This window comes from Chelonia mydas, chromosome 1 (genome assembly GCF_015237465.2).
Source record: "Chelonia mydas isolate rCheMyd1 chromosome 1, rCheMyd1.pri.v2, whole genome shotgun sequence".
In the NCBI taxonomy this organism is placed as follows: Eukaryota; Metazoa; Chordata; order Testudines; family Cheloniidae; genus Chelonia; species Chelonia mydas.
In genome coordinates this window covers 256,549,865-256,556,766 of record NC_057849.1, presented here as the reverse complement: position 1 = coordinate 256,556,766, position 6,902 = coordinate 256,549,865, and the positions used below count along the sequence as shown (strand labels likewise).

Here is a 6,902-nt window from a genome sequence, read left to right as displayed (position 1 = left end):
TCGTTTTGGTGAGGTCTGTCAGGGGCACCTTGAAAACTTCAATGGAGATTCAGTCCTGGCTGAAATACCAGAGAGAGGGATAGCTTAGTGGGTTGAGTATTGGCCTGCTAAACCCACGGGTTTGAGCTCAATCCTTGAGGGGGCCATTCTGTATGACAGTTGTTTTTGTTTCTCCTTGATGTAAAGCCACCTGCTTTGTTGATTTTAATTCCCTGTAAGCCAACCCTGTAAGCCATGTCGTCAGCCGCCCCTTCCTCTGTCAGAGCAATGGCAGACAATCGTTCTGCGCCTTTTTTCTGTGCAGACGCCATACCATGGCAAGCATGGAGCCTGCTCAGATCACTTTGGCAATTAGGAGCACATTAAACACCACGTGCATTATCCAGCAGTATATGCAGCATCAGAACCTGGCAAAGTGAAACTGGGTGAGTAGGCAAAGACAGCGCAGTGAGGAGAGTGATGAGGACATGGACACAGACTTCTCTCAAAGCACAGGCCCTGGCAATGTGGGCATCCTGGTGCTAATGGGGCAGGTTCATGTGGTGGAACACCGATTCTGGGCTCGGGAAACAAGCACAGACTGGTGGGACCACATAGTGTTGCAGGTCTGGGACGATTCCCAGTGGTTGCGAAACTTTTGCATGCGTAAGGGCACTTTCATGGAACTTTGTGACTTGCTTTCCCCTGCCCTGAAGCGCACGAATACCAAGATGAGAGCAGCCCTCACAGTTGAGAAGTGAGTGGTAATAGCCCTGTGGAAGCTTGCAACGCCAGACAGCTACTGGTCAGTCGGGAATCAATTTGGAGTTGGAAATCTACTGTGGGGGCTGCTGTGATGCAAGTAGCCAACACAATCAAAGATCTGCTGCTATCAAGGGTAGTGACCCTGGGAAATGTGCAGGTCATAGTGGATGGCTTTGCTGCAATGGGATTCCCTAACTGTGGTGGGGCCATAGACAGAACCCATATCCCTATCTTGGCACCGGAGCACCAAGCCGGCGAGTACATAAACCACAAGGGGTACTTTTCAATAGTGCTGCAAGCTCTGGGGGATCACAAGGGATGTTTCACCAACATCAACGTGAGATGGCCGGGAAAGGTACATGACGCTCGCATCTTCAGGAACTCTGGTCTGTTTCAAAAGCTGCAAGAAGGGACTTTGTTCCCAGATCAGAAAATAACCGTTGGGGACGCTGAAATGCCTATATGTATCCTTGGGGACCCAGCCTACCCCTTAATGCCATGGCTCATGAAGCCGTACACAGGCAGCCTGGACAGTAGTCAGGAGCTGTTCAACTACAGGCTGAGCAAGTGCAGAATGGAGGTAGAATGTGCATTTGGACATTTAAAAGCGCGCTGGTGCAGTTTACTGACTCGGTTAGACCTCAGCGAAACCAATATTCCCACTGTTATTACTGCTTGCTGTGCGCTCCACAATATCTGTAAGAGTAAGGGGGAGACATTTATGGTGGGGTGGGAGGTTGAGGCAAATCGTCTGGCCGCTGGTTACGCGCAGCCAGACACCAGGGCGGTTAGAAGAGCACAGGAGGGTGTGGTGTGCATCAGAGAAGTTTTGAAAACCAGTTTCATGACTGGCCAGGCTTACAGTGTGAAAGTTCTGTTTGTTTCTCCTTGATGAAACCCCCCACCCCTTGGTTCACTCTACTTCCCTGTAAGCTAACCACCCTCCCCTCCTCCCTTCGATCACCGCTTGCAGAGGCAATAAAGTCATTGTTGCTTCACATTCATGCATTCTTGATTAATTCATCACACAAATAGGGGGATAACTGCCAAGGTAGCCCAGGAGGGGTGGTGGAGGAGAGAAGGACAAGGCCACACAGCACTTTAAAAGTTTAAAACTTTAAAACTTGTTGAATGCCAGCCTTCTGTTGCTTGGGCAACCCTCTGGGGTGGAGTGGCTGGGTGGCCGGAGGCCCTCCCCACCGCATTCTTGGCCGTCTGGGTGAGGAGGCTGTGGAACTTGGGGAGGAGGGCGGTTGGTTACCCAGGGGCTGTAGCGGCGGTCTGTGCTCCAGCTGCCTTTCCTGCAGCTCAACCATATGCTGGAGCATATTAGTTTGATCCTCCAGCAGCCTCAGCATTGACTCCTGCCTCCTCTCATCATGCTGCCACCACCTTTCAGCTTCAGCCCTCTCTTCAGCCCGCCACCTCTCCTCCTGGTCATTTTGTGCTTTCCTGCACTCTGACATTGTCTGCCTCCATGCATTCATCTGTGCTCTGTCAGAGTGGAAGGACAGCATGAGCTCAGAGAACATTTCATCGCGAGTGCATTTTTTTCGCCTTCTAATCTTCACTAGCCTCTGGGAAGGAGAAGATCCTGCGATGCTTGAAACACATGCAGCTGGTGGAGAAAAAAAAAGGGACAGTGGTATTTAAAAAGACACATTTTATAGAAAAATGGGTACACTCTTTCATGGTAAACCTTGCTGTTAACATTACATACACAGCACATGTGCTTTCATTCCAAGGTCGCATTTTGCCTCCCCGCACCTTGTGGCTAGCCCCTCCCCCATCCCCATGGCTAACAGCAGGGAACATTTCTGTTTAGCCACAGGCAAACAGCCCAGCAGGAACGGGCACCTCTGAATGTCCCCTTAAGAAAAGCATCCTATTTCAACCAGGTGACCATGAATGATATCACTCTCCTGAGGATAACACAGAGAGATAAAGAATGGATGTTGTTTGAACGTCAGCAAACATACACTGCAATGCTTTGTTCTACAATAATTCCCGAGTATGTGCTACTGGCCTGGAGTGGTAAAGTGTCCTACTGTGGTGGACGGAATAAGGCTGCCCTCCCCAGAAACCTTTTGCAAAGGCTTTGGGAGTACATCCAGGAGAGCTGCGAATGCCAGGGCAAATTAATAATTAAACATGCTTGCTTTTAAACCATGTATAGTATTTTAAAAGGTACACTCACCAGAGGTCCCTTCTGCGCCTGGCGGGTCCGGGAGGCAGCCTTGGGTGGGTTCGGGGGGGGACTGGCTCCAGGTCCAGGGTGAGAAACAGTTCCTGGCTGTCGGGAAAACCGGTTTCTCCGCTTGCTTGCTGTGAGCTACCTCATCATCATCATCATCTTCTTCTTCGTTCCCAAAACCTGCTTCCGTGTTGCCTCCATCTCCATTGAAGGAGTCAAACAACACGGCTGGGGTAGTGGTGGCTGAACCCCCTAAAATGGCATGCAGCTCATCATAGAAGTGGCATGTTTGGGCTCTGGCCCGGAGTGCCCGTTTGCCTCTCTGGTTTTCTGGTAGACTTAAGTTTCACGTGGCACTGCTTTGGGTCCCTGTTATGGCCTCTGTCCTTCATGCCCTGGGAGATTTTGACAAATGTTTTGGCATTTCAAAAACTGGAACAGAGTTCTGATAGCACAGATTCCTCTCCCCATACAGCGATCAGATCCCATACCTCCCATTCGGTCCATGCTGGAGCTCTTTTGCGATTCTGGGACTCTATTATGGTCACCTCCGCTGATGAGCTCTACACTCACCTGCAGCTTGCTACGCTGGCCAAACAGGAAATTGAAATTCAAAAGTTTGCGGGCCTTCTCCTGTCTACCTGGCCAGTGCATCTGAGTTGAGAGTGCTGTCCAGAGTGGTCACAATGGAGCATGGAGCACAATGGAGATAGCCAATACCATCTAATTGCATCCACAGTACCCCAAATTCAACCTGGCAAGGCCGATTTCAGCGCTAATCCCCTTGTCGGGGATGGAGTAAGGAAATCAATTTTAAGAGCCCTTTAAGTCGAAAAAAAGGGCTTTGTCGTGTGGACGGGGGCAGGGTTAAATCGATTTAATGCTGCTAAATTTGACCTCAACTCCTAGTGTAGACCAGGGCTATGAGTTAATATTGAACCAATGGCTTAGCAAAGTGTGTGGAAGCCCCATGCAACTGTAAGTGCAATCTTTCAGGTAAAACAAAGACAGAGAGAAGACATGAATGCTTGGCACTCCTTATAAAAATAAAGGCCAGTAAAGATCACCCAGTGTCCTGACCAAAATTCCATTACGTGCTGCCTACCTAAAAACTCCCCATACAGTTTCACTTGGTAAAGGTACTCTTCACTTCCTATCCTAACCTGTTGTGTAATGTTGCTTTGTGTTACTGAAGTTAGTTGTTTTCATCCTGGAGATGGTCACATTTCAGCTATGGATTAAGCGTGTCCTATGTGTAGTTTGTGTGTTGATTTCAATTTGTAAAACATTTTGAGATCTTTTAGGATAAAAGATGCTATGGTGAAATGTAAAATCATCATTGCCTAGGTGTAAATTAAGGAGGAAAGCATTCCAGAGGTACAGGACCTTGATAGAGAAGGCCATGCCTCCTGTCCTTTCAAAACTCTATAGTGGGATGAGCAATTCCTGCAGTCAGTTGACAGGACAGAAGGCTGCAGGTGGTCTCTCAGATAGACTGCTCTTATATTACTTTAGAGTGTAAATACTCAGACAGTCATACTTGCTTAACATCAAACATAATTTGCCACAATATTTTGACACTATCCAAGGTTTTTCATTAAATGGGCGACCTTCCTCAGAGAGTGGTGTGTGGCATCACAGAGAGGCACAGCCAGTGCTGTGAACCTTCTACTATGGCCAGTGAAGCAGGGGCAAGCACCGTGGGAGAGCACATGCTTCACCCTTTAAACAGGTATTGCGGTGCCTGCTGACTTTTACTCCCAGAGGTATTCTGGCTGAGTCATGTCTCCAGGCACTTCTGCTTGGGCTGAATAGCCTCTATATCCCACTCACCTTCCTGCTTGCACAGCACTGAGTCTCCCCGTGAAAGCTGGAGAGAGCAAGGAGAGAAGAGAGAACAAGAGGTTAATACTGAGACGTACAAATACAAGAGAACTGGCTGAAGGTTCTGAGGTCACAGGAGGAGAATATATACAATGATAATGGAGGTTCATCAATTTGAAAAACTCAGAACTGGAAACAGAAGTGGAAATGCCAATAATAGACTCAGTGTGGCTGATTTCAAGTGGCAGTTTAAATGCTGTCTGATAAAGGTCTAATGGAGAATAACTGACTGATGAGGTTTGTTTGGAAGGGAGCATGCAGCGATAGAAAGGATGGATGGACCTAATCATTATGCTCCACTGGAAGACACAACTGTGGTTAATCAGAACCTGTCTGGTGTTGACGAATACATTAAAATCTGCTGTGGGCACACTGCCCTCCCCTCTCTGGGGAGGTGGGCAGAATATTTCCACCATGGCTGCTGCTAAAAGAAGCTATTTGACTCTCTCTCTCTCTCTCTCTCTTTCATACACCTAGAAGATTATGGGAGATTCCTTTACTGAAGAAGTGCCCCATCCTCTCAAAACCCACAACTGTGTATAAAATAAATCCATGAGTAAGGGAGAACCACCAAAAGGGAAGGGAATGTGGAGATAAGACCACCTACGAAATATGAAGCTGAAGAATGAACAGGGGCTGAGAAACCCAACCTGCTTCAAGTCTTCTATCTCCAACCCTATATATTGTATTGAACGAGTGGTGTTGGCTCACATGTTGGCCAGATTCCAACTTGGGCAGCTGCATGCCCTCAGCTTTCAGCTGGGCACACAGCTCTTCACTTCTTGTCTTACACTACAGGGTAGTGTTTCTGTGTAGTGTTGATCTTTACTCATGTAACCCGATTTCCTTTCAGTTTAGGATTTTTTGGCAGCACACCTGTATCTTTTATGAATCAAAGCTAATGCCAACAAGCACAGCTGCTCTTTCCAGCTGAATTTTCCGAAATTTGAAGAGCTGAAAATAAAAACAAAAATTTAAAGTCAGAAAGACAAAACAATTTCACCTTGCAATGCTGTGATAACAAACTTTCCTAGCAGATGCATGTTCCAGTCATTTCCACATGAGTCTCAGGAGAACCTAAATTCCCTCGGAGTCAAACCAGGACACAACACAGCCTGTATTCCAGTTCCCAGCTGTTAAAGTACTTGTCTTGGTATCTTCCATCTGTTTGTCTTAAATTCCTGAATGCTGTAGCTCCTCTCAGCCCCATACTCTTGGTTCTCATTCTCTCTGGAACAGATTTATAATTACAGGAGTGACAAAATAGTTTTAAAACAAAAGCTAGTCGCAACTTTAACTATGGTGTAATAATGTCAAACCTCCATGTCTGAGGTTCACTAACCACCACCCCTTCCCCGCCAAAGCTACTGTACAGAATTATCTAGTGATGGGAGGTACACGTTACAGCCATGCTTCAAGAGCTTTCACATCACCGTCACATTCTTACACTCATCCTTAGGATTCCAGAAAAGGGATAGGAGCAGTTTCTCCTCCCTCTCTCCATCACCCCACTCTCAGCTCCCTTCCTGTTTAATCCTCCCAACAGCAGAAAGTGTCTTCTTCCACTTCTCTAGACCACTAACATCGCCACAATAGGCAAGAGAAAGGGACTCCCCCAAATGGAGAGGAACGCTGCACTCCCTGCCCACCTTACCTCCTGAGGCAGTAGCCTCTTCATCATGGAGTCACTCTTGGCACCGTGCCAGCTCTGTTCTGCTCCTGGCAACTGATGCTCCTCTCAGTCTGCCATCCAGACTTCCACAAGGGAGGCAGGGGATGGGACCTGGGAAGGAGGAGAACAGTAGGAAGGCAGGCCAGGGGAGGAGGGACTTTTCCCAATCCAGGTGAGGTAGAGCACGGGTGAGCATTGCCTCGCCCAAGAATACTGATTCTCCAGCTCCCCACTCTCCTAGCCATAGATCCTTCTTTCTTCTTAGCCTAGCTCCTTTACAGGCTTCCCCAACCCCACAGGAACTGAGCAGTCTTTAACAGCCACATTTTCAAACGTGGCCACAGATTTTGTGTGCCCAGTTTGTCACACCCAGGGCCTGATTTTCAAAGGTACTGCACAGCCCCAGCT

General features: G+C 47.9%; 1 long non-coding RNA gene across 1 annotated transcript; it reads right to left on the bottom strand.

The window, feature by feature from the left end:
- Nucleotides 1–4,751: 4,751 nt before the first annotated feature.
- On the bottom strand, nt 4,752–6,605 carry LOC122465199. The gene is made up of 3 exons (XR_006289852.1): nt 6,477–6,605; nt 5,826–6,052; nt 4,752–4,808 (listed from the first exon to the last, which is right to left on the bottom strand). It is a non-coding gene; the product is annotated as an uncharacterized LOC122465199 (long non-coding RNA).
- Between the last annotated feature and the right edge of the window lie 297 nt (nt 6,606–6,902).